Source organism: Phodopus roborovskii, unplaced genomic scaffold, assembly GCF_943737965.1.
Source record: "Phodopus roborovskii unplaced genomic scaffold, PHOROB, whole genome shotgun sequence".
Classification (NCBI taxonomy): Eukaryota; Metazoa; Chordata; class Mammalia; order Rodentia; family Cricetidae; genus Phodopus; species Phodopus roborovskii.
The window spans coordinates 18593540-18606304 of record NW_026126469.1 but is presented as its reverse complement, the minus strand read 5'-3'; the positions used below and the strand labels follow the sequence as shown (position 1 = coordinate 18606304).

Here is a 12765-nt window from a genome sequence, read left to right as displayed (position 1 = left end):
AGTCTTTAACACACCAAGGTTCTAAGGTCACTAGTGACAGAGTCAATTCTCATAGACGGAGAATGCTCAGTCAACCCCTCCTCACTTCAACCTTATAAATATTTATTCTTAAAATGAAAACAAAATTTCTGAAATTCTGCTATAAAATATAGCAGAACTCTCTGAAAACCATCCAAGTAAACAAAAGGTGTTAATGATTTAAGTGTTCTACCAAGAATAAAGTGCCTCTCACTACCTATGAGACCATTCAAATACTGGTCCCAAGGAATTGCTATTTCCCCCAGAAATCTCATGCTAGGGAAGGAGATACCCAAAGCCTAAAATGCCAGCCAGGAGGAAGAACATATTCCTGGGAAGGGACTTCATACAATTTTGACAAATTGCCAGAGTACCTCGGGACGGACTAAGCCCAGACAAGGATGGGTCAATGCCAGGCAGGAGCATACCTTGACCAAGACTGCTTAGCCATGCTGTTATGCTCTTGATCTCTGTTCAAGCCTAAACCACATGTATGAATGCCAACAATGGACTTGTTAGTCACTGGAGCTCTCTCGGATTCTCTTCTCAATGTGAGGACACTAATAGAATTTCCTTTCTGTGCTTTTTTATTGCTGTTTCTCTGTTAGCTGGCATGCTGTGAACAAGACACTGAGCCTAGTTGTTAGAGCCTCAAAGGCTCAGGCTTATGCCCCCAAAACAACAGTTAGCGTGACTACATTTGCAAAAAGAAAAAAAAAAAACCAAAACTACAAAAATATGGTACCAAAGACTAACAGCATCTTATAGACTCACAGTGTAAACTGGCAGACAGGTGGCTGGTAGGGATTCATGAGTAGAATGCTTAGCCTATGTGCGCCAGAGGTTTTAGACAGAGTGGCAAAATAATGAAATGGAAGCGATCATGAGTCTCTGAAATGAAGAACTGTGGAATCACAGGTCAACAAGCAAATGGTTACTTAGCTGATTATTCTACCAGGCTCCAGAACTCAGGGTTATTTTAGTGTCAGTTATATGAAGACAGCATAGAATGGTAAAATCACCACCTCCATACTGAGGCTCACTGAAACATGTATTCAGGCTGGGTAAACAACAAATAGAGACACAAGAAAGCAGCTGTGGAACTGCTCCAATTTCACAGGAAATCCAAAAGGCAATTCAAAGATACTTTTCAGTTCATAATTGAAGGGGGGAAAAAAAACATTTTAAAATATAACCTGCAGCAATACACTTGCACAGCACACTGCCCTTTCACCCCAGCTGGGGAAGCAGAGGCAGGCAGATCCCTATGAGTCCAAGGCTGTCTCAAAAAACACCAAAATCGGGGGAAAAAACAAAAATACAACAACAACAACCCCCCCCAAAAAACAAAGCAACAGGAACTCTTTTAATAATAGAGTTAAGACAGGCCCACATGCTCTGCAATCAGCAGAACTAAAGCCTTTACAAGCACTCACATGAAAAGTGATTATATTATCACTTCCAAATACTAGGCATACTTATAAAAAGGGCACATACCCTAGAAGACAATAGATTACAGTTTTAGAATATCCAAAAAGTTTGTTACTCAAAATGGAATGAACTAATCTCCTTCCTGTATGACTTCTAACTTCCATCTCTAACACAAACTACCTTTAGCCAAGCCTCTCCTTGCTGCCACCATTTATAAACAGAAGGCAGTGGGGGAGAAGCGCAGAGACCTGGAACCCACAGAAAGGGGAACGAGAGAACTGGCTCCATAAAGTTGTTCTCTGACCTCTGTACACATGCCATGACACACATATGTGCGCTTACACACATACAACATATACACAGAAAGATAATAAAATAAATTTTCCAAAGATGCTGGGAAATTCAAACACAGGGCAAAGTATACGACATGGGAAAGAATGCACTATAGACAGCAAGAAAGAATTTCAGCCTTCCTTGATCCAAGCAAGACTACAACAGTAATCTATAAAAACAAGAAGTCATGTCATCTAGTTCCCCTCACAGTACCCTTATGGCTAGCTCAAGTTCAGTGTGGTTCTCTATCCAGAAATATCAGCGAAACTCCAAAACTCTTTAACCAAACCCAAATACTTCACCACCCAAACCCTAAGCTCTTGCCATCAGTCCAAATCCCCAAGTTGTATGCATCCCCACTCCATGTGGTTCTCTTACAGTTCTCTTTATTATATATACCTCTTTATTCTTGCAAGCTTGACCATAAAGAGCCTTAGTAGATTTTAAAGACCCTTTCCTTAATTCTCAAGCTCAGAATCAAACTTAAGGTCATAGTCCAGAACACCCTTCCTTTCTAAAATTTAATTCTGATGCACAGCAACAAACCCAATACTTCAGGACAGCAAGTCATTATCTAACAAAATGAATGAATTTTTACTTCCAAACTTGCCTCCCTCCCCAATTTTCTTTCCCCAGACCCAATAATGCTAATATGTAATGGACATAGATATTAGCTAACATATTAATGAAGTTTACAAATTTCTACTTATTCTCCTCTCCCTATCTCCCATAAGGAAGATAACCAATTCCTTGAGATCATTTTGGGCCCTTCCTTCTCTTTCCCACAGCCCACATGCAACTCTAGCTATGCCACCACCTCTGCTAACTTGAGAAATCATCTCATTATGAGCCTCTTACAAATACATTAATATATACTGCTTCTCTGAAGGGTAACAGGGTAATACTGCTCTTAGCAACAAATCAATAACCAGCTCCTAATCTCAGCTTTCATGACTTTATATGATCTATTAGCAAACACATCTGGGCTTGCCCAACTTTCCACTTCTGGAGCGATTTGTTCTTTTAAAATTTCAATCTCAATTTCTGAGTTCTCATTTATTGCCTTACCGACCAAGAAAAGTATCTTTCAGCTTCCCTCAACCCCTGCTGCTGATTTCCCCCACCACCACCAAGATTCTGCTGCTCCACTGTCTCTCTACAGCACTAAAATGTTTAGTTTTATTAACAAAGATGCTATTATAATACTTACGTTTGTTTGTTTGATTTTGGTTCCTCAAGACAGGGTTTCTCTGTGTAGCTCTTTAGACCAGGCTGGCCTCGAATTCACAGAGATCCACCTGCCTCTGCCTCCTGAGTGCTGGGGTTAAAGGTGTGCGCCACCAATGCCCGGCTAACACTTTTGTCTTTATACATTAAGATAAAACTTTAAATTTCCGGTAGAGTAAATATTAATGTAATCAACACAACAAAAGCTCTTCAGAGCCCTCAGTTTAAGACTGTGAAGAGTGTCCCATACTAATATGACAGCTGATTTAGACACACCTCAATCATGTTCTTTTCTTCCTCCTCCTCCATCCAATCTCTTTTCATAGAAATGCTTGTCCCCATCAAAATAAAGGCACACATATAAATGCTGCACACACATGTGGGTGAGCAGACATACCTGTACTTCCTAGTTCTGTCGTCTGAGATCACCAAGAAGGAATGACACTCACTGCATCCAGCACCCAGAACTTAGTTTCTATTTATCATTATCCAACTATAACAAACCAATGACTACTTAGGAAATAGCTGATTCCACATCTAGGACAGGAAAAAACAGAGTATGTGGTGATCAGAATATGTCAAAAGGGACCAATGATGGAAAGAATTCCTAAAGACTCAAACTGGAACAATATAAGCAAACAAATAAACAATGATTATCCTGGATTATGATCCTATGGAATAAATATCAATACTGTAATGATAAACACAGTGTGTCAAAGTATCTCCTCAAAGATAATTTGACTTACTGTGGAAAAACCTGGCAAACACCACCTTAAATGATGAAGTTACAGGCCACATGTATCCCCTGTAGAATGCCCTGAAGGGGATAGAGGGTCACATCTGTGGCACTGTCAAAAATGCAGCCCTTTGATTTCCCCATACCAGGTACTGTCTGGGCACTAAGGATACTGTGAGCTCCATTGGTGAGCTAGGAATACATGGTCTCTAGACTTTTGCAGTATTGCATTTATAAAGTAACTCCAAGGTTAAGTTTTAACCCCACTGGAAAACAAAATTAAGGCCCCAAAATAAGTCTTGCTTAAAACTGTATTAATTAGAAGAGAATATGGAAATTTAAATCCAAATCTTATATATCCAGGGACACATAAGACCTAACTACTATTTTCTGGGGATTATTTCTTAGATTCATGTTGCTAATAAGGAACTTCATTCAGCGAGGCCTCTCACCCACAAGCTATAGTTTCAAAACTAGAACTGGGACTAAGAACTCAAGAGCTCAAACTAGCAGTGCCTGTCTTCACAGGACCTAAAGACAAGTGGGCCTCTCAATGCCCTCTCACAGAAAGGAGAGCCAGAGGTCTCATCCCTCCCTGAGGATTTACAAGTAGTCAAGGGTTGCTGGGGGAGGGAAGAAGCATTTTCTTCAGTGGTGTAGTCACCAGTAAGCTGCCCTTTACCCATGCTGTATAAATAAATAACCCTAACTAAACTGATAGGCCTACAACACATTCATGCAGTGATGGGGGGGATGGGAGGGAAAACAGCTGACAGCAATATACAAGAGATTCATGATGCTACTCACTGGTACAGTAATAATAACCACTACCTACCCCCCAATGCCCCCAGAGTGAAACAACATTACAAAAAGAATACTTTGAAAATCATAAGGTACCAAATGAACATTATCTGTTATTCACACCACACACTGCAGGTGTGTGGCTGCTTAGACATGCAGAGGGTTACTAACTGCTACAAAATAGCCCTGTTTATACATTTTGCTATCTAAAATTTAATCCAGTTAAACTGCATTATCTTTCATTTAAAACTCTCCTTCTAGCATGGCAGCTCCTAACAGATGGTGATTCCAGTTCTTGGGGGGTGGGGAGGGGAGTCCAGAACCCTCTCTGGCTTCTGTGGGCACAAGACACACATGTGGTGCACAGACATGCATGCAGGCAAAACACCCATATGTACATTAAAGTAAAATAAAGAGTATCTTTCCATTTCCTCGCCTTTCAATACACTATCCATTTCCAGGACTGGCAAGGCAGTTCAGCAGGTAAAATGCTTGCTACACAAGGCTGACGACCTGGCCTTGACCTTAGAACCCACAAAAAAGACAGAAGGAGAGAGAAGTTCTCTGACCTCCACACGTGTGCCATGGCACATCCCCACCCCAAATAACAATAACAAAGTTATATAAAAATATATATGTGTGTACATTCCCAAATACTGGTTCTCTTTTATTTTTCTTCTTTAGCCTATGAGAACATTTGTCACCTTCTCAGGATCATGTCTGAACACAGAAATGTATTTTGAAATTCTGCTACATCATTTATAAAGATGCCAAGTTGGAATGTTCAAATACCACTACAAAAACTGGATTCATGATTTTTTTTGGGTGAATTATATTTTAACCAATACATATGTAAAGCCTTAAAAAACCCATACTGAAGAAAACAAAAACTGTTATAATGTTTGCATTACATCTCAATATTATTTATGATAATAAAAGCTATAAAATCTAATGCTCAATAATAAACTACAGGTATTATACAGTTATTAGTTATATCACATTTGATTAACATGAATGACAGAAAACATTCATGGTAAACGTTAAGTGGTAAATAAAAAATTTTAAGTATGAAAAGACATTTTTACAGCTTTATGAAATACACAAACATGTTTGGGGGAGGCAAACATTGCCATAAACACAAACACCTACACAGGAAAACAACAACAAAAAATACTAAAAAGATATCTAAGAAACATTAACAGTGGTTATTCTATGGTAGTAAGATTACAGCAGCCATTTTATATTCTTTTTATGGTTTAAAACTTTCAGTTTTTTTTTCACAGTGTGTATTACTTTATTATCCTAAAGTGACATCAATTCCAATCCAATTCCAATAAGTACATGTGCTTATTATTGGAATGGTAGCACATGGCTGTAATTCTCACACTTGGGAGGTGGAGGCAAGAGAGCCAAGAGTGAGTTCAAGGCCACCCTACACGATATCCTGGACATAACAAAAGAATGAGTAAGTAAGAGGGGAAGGGAGGAAAGAAAGGCACGAAGGAAGAGAAACACCTACTATTAGCCATATCTTACCTTACAATACCCCAACTGTGCTATTAATGGAAGCTGAAAGTTCCATTAATAATGGGTTAGTTTTTAAAACTAAATTTTAATCAAAAAGTTTTTTTGATTCTCACATCACCTGCAAAAATTCAATTCAAGCAATAATACATGAAGTGTCACTAAGAAAAACTAAAATCATTTCATTCTACTATACAACTAAAATGGCTATAGTTAAAATCTAGTCCATGACTAGTCCAGATACCAAGAATATGGAGCAATTTGTATATGTTGCCTAACCAATCACACTTGCCAACTCCGTAACTGACTCCTGAGGAAACATCCAAAAGCAATGAGTACAAATACAAATGGAAACTCAAAGCAGCGCTTCTCAAAGTGGTCTAGAAACAAGCCCCCCCTTTTTTTGTGGGGGGGGTGTGCTGGGGAGTGCTGGGGACTGAAACTAGCTCCTTCTGCTAGCTGAGCAAACAATCTATACTGAGTACACCTACAGCCCACTCTAGAAACAGTTTAATTGTCTACAATACTATAATGAACAGTAAATTCAGGAACGAGAATAACCTACTAAAGTCATGTGATGGCTATATTTCATAAGCATAACAAAAAGAGTACATAGTATATATGGTTATATTTCTTATCAAATTCAAACTTAAGCAAGCTAATAGACCACGATAAAAACATAAGGATAATAGAAATAGGGGTAGTCTCTGAGTCACTAGTGATGTTCTATGCCTTGATCTAGACACAGGAAAGTTACTTTTGACTAAATTTATAAAACTTAAATTTATGAACCTAACAATTTATCCAATTTTCCTTATGATCTAATAATACATGTACAGAAAGAATCTAAATATGTATGTATACACACATAAGCATTGCTTTTACCACTATTTAAAAAGCATACTACATAGAAATAAATATACCAATGTTTGTCTACACATTAAAATTTTCTAGGATACCAATATTAGTAATCTCTTTGGGATTAGAATAGATAAAAGATGGAGATAAGGAATCCCCAGCCATCTATTCAGGAATGTGTGTGTTTGGAGATTGAAACATGGCCAGAACCTTGCACATCCTAGGTAAGCACTCTGTAACTGAGTTATATAAAAGCCTAGAGAACTTTTACCTTTTCTGTGTATTATTATTCTCGTCATAGTATTTCAACATTTGTAATAGCTACGTGGTCAATTTATAATAAAATACACTCACAATAGATATGTCTGACCCAGCTGAGCTGAGCTTCTAGCTCTGACCTAAACAAAGTCCAACTTGTAAATTCTCATAAAGCCATCTAGAGAGGAATTTTCTATTAATAGTTTACATCCACCTATGGGGGGGGGGGAAGTTGGTGAGTTAGATCAAATTCATTTAAGATCAGAGGAAAATAGTAGAAAGCAGAATCTTTTGGGTTTGCTCACTAAAACAAACAACTACAAATCAAGTATTCCTAATCCAAATCTACAAAGTAGTCCAAATTCCAAAATCTCCTCCATGAGTGCTGAAATGATGCCCCAAGTGGATGGAACCTTGCAACCTTGGCTTCATGTATCAGGCTGTACTCAGAATACACAGTAAAAATACTGTATAAAAATTTCCTCCAGGTTCTGTATAATAATGTATATGACACAAAAATTACTATCCTAACCTGGGTCCCATCACTGAAATCTTATTAGTCATAGGCAAATATTATTCTAAATCCAAAAGAAAAGGCCAAAATCTAACATACTTCTAGACACAAGCATGGCAGCAAAGTAAATCAACCTGTTGAAGAGCTACTCTAATTCATCCACTATGAAATGAACTGAGATGGGCATGTTCGTGAATCTGAGGCCAGCCCAGGACTATATAAAGTGAGCTCCTGGCCAGCTGAGACCACATAGTATAACCTAGTCGCAATTCATAAACCAACTAATAAAAGGAATTGACATCAGTAATTGTAAGCAATAACATAATCTCATCAAAGAGCATGAAGTTTCATTCAGCCATGTCTTCTCTATTTAGAAACTGATTTCTATCAAGACTTCTAAGTGCTCGTAGCATAGGAGGAAAACAGGAAACATGAGTTCAACTGCCTCTAAAAATTATATCCACACTATGCTGAAGTAATTGAATGTTAAAATGCACACCTTCTTAAAACACAGCCCTAACAAAGGCCAAGAAAAAACAGCCCACAAACGTAACAAATTACTACTGAATCTCCCAAATGAATCTGGAAAAGATACGCAATAGTAATTAAGAACAGACTATAACTTACAAATGACTTTGAAAAAGCATACAATATAATTATAATTGTCTGTGCCATCTTCCTTAATGATAGGATTTCAGAAAAATTTGAAACTCCAAAGCAAAACAGAAGTCTTACTCCAATGGCCAAATATATTTTGAGTTTACAGACCAATTAAAAACTTATTCAAAGAAACAAAACACATTAAAATATAGCTACGATTCTACCATGCTGCTTTACAGCACAGAAACTCATGATTTCAAATGTCAAAGCCACTGAGAAGCTGCAGCAGGTACAGGCACCCATCCTCAAGCCTGATGACTGGAGTCTGTTCCCCACACAGTGGAATAAGAACAGACTCCCGTAAGCAGTCTTTACACATAAGCTTTGAAAAGATGTCTGTAAGGATGGCACATAGATGCTGCAGTGAATCTTTCAGGGTTTCTATATACCTGAAATAGTTTCTGTATACCACGCTGTGACAAGGACATGAATTTTTAGGTAGCTCCCAATTTATAAAATATTTTCACTCAAGTGAAAAAATCCAACAGTTTATGAGAATATTGTTCATTATAATTTGCTCCAGTTTGTATACAGACACAAACCTTTCCTGTTAACATGCTTGTCATCAAACTGGAAAAGAAAAGAACACAAATGTTTAGGAGTCCTCAAATCCTCTTTGATGAATTAGTACAAATAAGAAGGTAAGCAAAAGCTTTCTTAACTTTCTAAGATGAACTTGGTTTTGGCTGCAAAGATTCTAACAGAGTGCTGTGTAGTGAGACAGTCAGCAGAGATGACAGCCTGCATGGATACTGCCCAACAGAAACTGTATCGCTGACAAGCATCTGGAGTATGCCCAGTGAGGTTAAATAACTCAAGTTTTAATTTAAATGTAGCATATCAGAGAGCAAATGTTCAATGAGTGAAGTACACACTAAAAAGTTGGCCTCTACTAATTCAGTGCAGAAAATCAAAATAAACCCTGAGAACAAAGCTGCAGCAAATAAAGTTTTAGCTGTAACTTTCAATAGTCACTAGAGAGAATTTACTAAGGGCACAGAGCCAAAAGTCATTAACAGTTAGTTTGAGGAAACCCAGTTGTCAATTCTAAACCACAGGTAATATAAAAAGGGGTTATTTGCGATTTCCAAATGCAAGAAGAAAACCATGCTTGGTGTCACTTTTTAAAACAAACTCTAAAAAGAATGTAGAGAGCAGACTGTTGCTCTTAAGTCTATACACACTGAGGAACAGGATCATTCTGTTCTGGTTGAAACTCCCTTTCAAAGAAAAACAATGCATACTTAAACCCCAAGCCCGACCCTTTGCCACTAACAGCAATATATGACTAAGAAGGGAAAAAAATTCCTCATGTCTATTTATGTCCCAGTATAAAACAATGTTACATAAATCCCATATTCCGACCATCTGTTAAATGGCATGACCAATTTTTAAGTTTCATTTATCATTATCTTAGAGAAATGACAAACCTAGTTTGGGTAACCATACAAATGGAGTATCGAGCAGACATTTTAAAAGAATAAGGAGTTGAGAAAAGCCCCAATGTGCTGATAAGGAGGGGAAACCCTCACAATCTTGTGATAATTTAAAAAAAAAAAAAAAAAAACATGAAGAGACACAGCAAAATGTTAGAGGTGGTCATGTATCAGTGATGGATAGGCTAAGAACATGAAAGGACAGTCATTCTGCAGATATCAACACCTGTATCCACATAAGCCCCATGTACCTATGTCCACAACAGTTTTACTTGTACCAACCAAAAGTTGGAAACAACTACAATGCACTTTCAATAAGAGAGTATTGACCTGTGACCTAAGAAGAATGGATTACAGATGACAGCTCTGATTCATTTATATGTCGAGTAAAAAAGTCAGTCACAAAAGGTCACATATTATTGCTTTCATTAATAAAACATCCTTAAAAATGACCAAATTACAGAGTGGAAACCAGATTGGAGGTGGGCAGAGGGTTAGGAGTAGGGCAGGGATGGATTACAAATGTTTAGCTCTTGTCTCTTCCCCTTTCTGCTCTTCCTATCAACTACCCAAGAGGTTCTCAGTCCCCACACTGTTAGCTAGAGTACTGCATGGAAAGCCCACCCAGTAAAAGCAGATGTCAAAGCAGCTCGGGGTGTGTAAGTTATTGTAGGTCAAAGGTAGTGTTTGCCTAGCAGGCTTGAGGTGCAATTGCCAGCAAGCCAATACATTTCCCAAAAGATATTTCTCAAGATGTCAGATCCCAGGCATAGTAGAAAGGTTCTCCACAAAGAAAGGAAGCTCATGCAAGTGTGCTGGTGGGCATAAAAGTGAATACAGTGTAACTCTGAGAACTAACAGACAGGCCACCCTAACAGTGTCCCAGAAGAGTCAACAGGAAAAGCAACTGCTGTTCTTTATCCTTGTATTAACTAAAAAATGATACTTTAAATAATACTATTTGCTACAGCATCCAAACAAAATGTGTTTAATTACACAACACTGAAAACTATAGACAATGCTGGGGTAAACTGAAGAAAACCAAAAATGTGCAGAGGTATGCCATCTGACGAATTAGAAGTCACTGCTATTTAAATGTTGATTATAATAAAACCAATACCTAGAATTAACGTGATCCAAATAAAAACCAGTTGACTCTAAATGAAGACTGAGTCTGCATATGGAATACAGGGACATAAACTGTCCTAACAGTCTTGCGCAAAAAAAAAATAAATAAATAAAAAAATAAAAAAATAAAAAAAAACTGGAGGCATTATTCTACCTGATTTCAAACTTTACCATGGAGAATAGAGTCAAAAAGTGATTCTGACTTAAAGACAGACACTAAGCCAGGCAAACAGAAACAAAACTCCAGAGAAGACCTACAAAAATCCAGAAAAAGTGAAGAGCAATAAATACATTTAATAATAGCTTTATTAAAATGAGAAAGCACACACAAGGAAGAGAAAGATCATGATGTTCAGATATTAAAGTAATAAAACATTAGTCAACAAGGAAAAAGAATGAAGTATTAATACTCAGTCAACATGGATATAAACTAATAACATGCTTCACCAAAGCAGCCAGACATGAGCGCAACATATAATTCCACTACATGAAATTTCCAAGAGAGACAATAATAAACTATGATGGAAAAGAATCCTAACAACTATGGAGGTAATCGACTGGGAAGAATTACAAAACAACCTTCTAGAATAATGAAAATGTTCTGTATCATGATGGGTTGTGGATTATATGTATGCAGCTGTCTGAACTCTGAATTGAAAATAGAAGCTTTTCACTTTAAATCTTTCCTCAAATAAAAACAAAATGCATCTTCACTTAAAAGCCTGGGCTGCCTTGATAGCCCAAGTATTTAGAATACAAAATTGGGGAGTGAAAAAACAACTCGGGTCAAGAATGCGAGCTGATCTTGCTGAGAAGGAGGACAAAGTTTCCAGCGCCCTACTTACCGCTGCCTCTAACTCCAGCTCCAGGAAGACACCTCCAGCCTCCACATGCACAAACCCATACACACAGACACACATCTACCCTTATATAGTGGAATACACTTTTAATCCCAGCATTCAGGAGGCAGAGGCAGGTGGATTTCTCTGAGTTGAGGCCTGCCTGGCCTACATAGTGATTTCTAGAAGAGTCAGGTACAAAACAGAGAGAGACTATGTTTCAAAAAAGGAAACCACATAAACATAATAAAAAATGAGAAAAAAATTTTAAACTCAGAAAATTTAAAGGCAAGGCCTAGAAAATAAGCCTTAAAGGATAATAACAATAATCTTACAAGCAAAGATTAACAAAATTAAGTTGACCACAATAAAAATCATACAAAGCAAAAGTTTTCAAAAGCTAAGATGTCAACAAGAATATTGCAGGCATAAATAAATATAGCATATATAAAAGAAACATTAACTGTCACAGTGGACCTGGTAAACTAATATCGTCTGATTTCCTAGAAAGGAAATAGAGGGAGAGTGCAATAACCTCCTATAAAAGAAGTAAGTCAATGAAACCACTGAGGTACAAATGAAGCCATTTGACTGAGGGAGTAACAAGTTCTTTCTCTCTCATTTGGGTAGAAACTAAAAGGAAAAGGATGTTCAGGCTACAGTCTCTCCACTCAAAGTCTATAGATTACTAGATACAACCACCTTGCTGTCACCTGTAACCCCAGCTTCAGGGCATCAGAGGCCCTCTTCTGGTCTCTACAGGGACACCCCCCCCCAGCGAGTGTGCGCGCGTGCGCGCACACACACACACACACACACACACACACACACACGCACACACACATGCACGCACACACAGTCAAAAATAACATCAATTTTAAAAAAGAAGAAATCAACAGAAAAAATGAAATATTAGTGTTTCTTAAAGATACCAATAAAATCAGTAAGCCACTTCCGGAGGAAGGTGGCACAGTGCAGTACTCAACAGATATGGTATCAGTT

The 12765-nt window shown here is 37.8% G+C and overlaps 1 protein-coding gene across 4 annotated transcripts in view; it reads right to left on the bottom strand.

Moving 5' to 3' along the window:
• The window catches only part of Znf148 (zinc finger protein 148), a 107675-nt gene that overhangs the window by 39971 nt on the left and 54939 nt on the right, over positions 1–12765 (bottom strand). Inside the window, exon 1 of one of the 4 annotated variants that reach the window (XM_051191380.1) lies at positions 3407–3425. The exons of the other annotated variants lie outside the window; for them this stretch is intronic. The gene's annotated coding sequence lies outside the window, so the exon portion shown is untranslated. Of the gene's footprint in view, positions 1–3406; positions 3426–12765 lie in introns of those variants that run through there. 4 annotated transcript variants of the gene reach the window in all.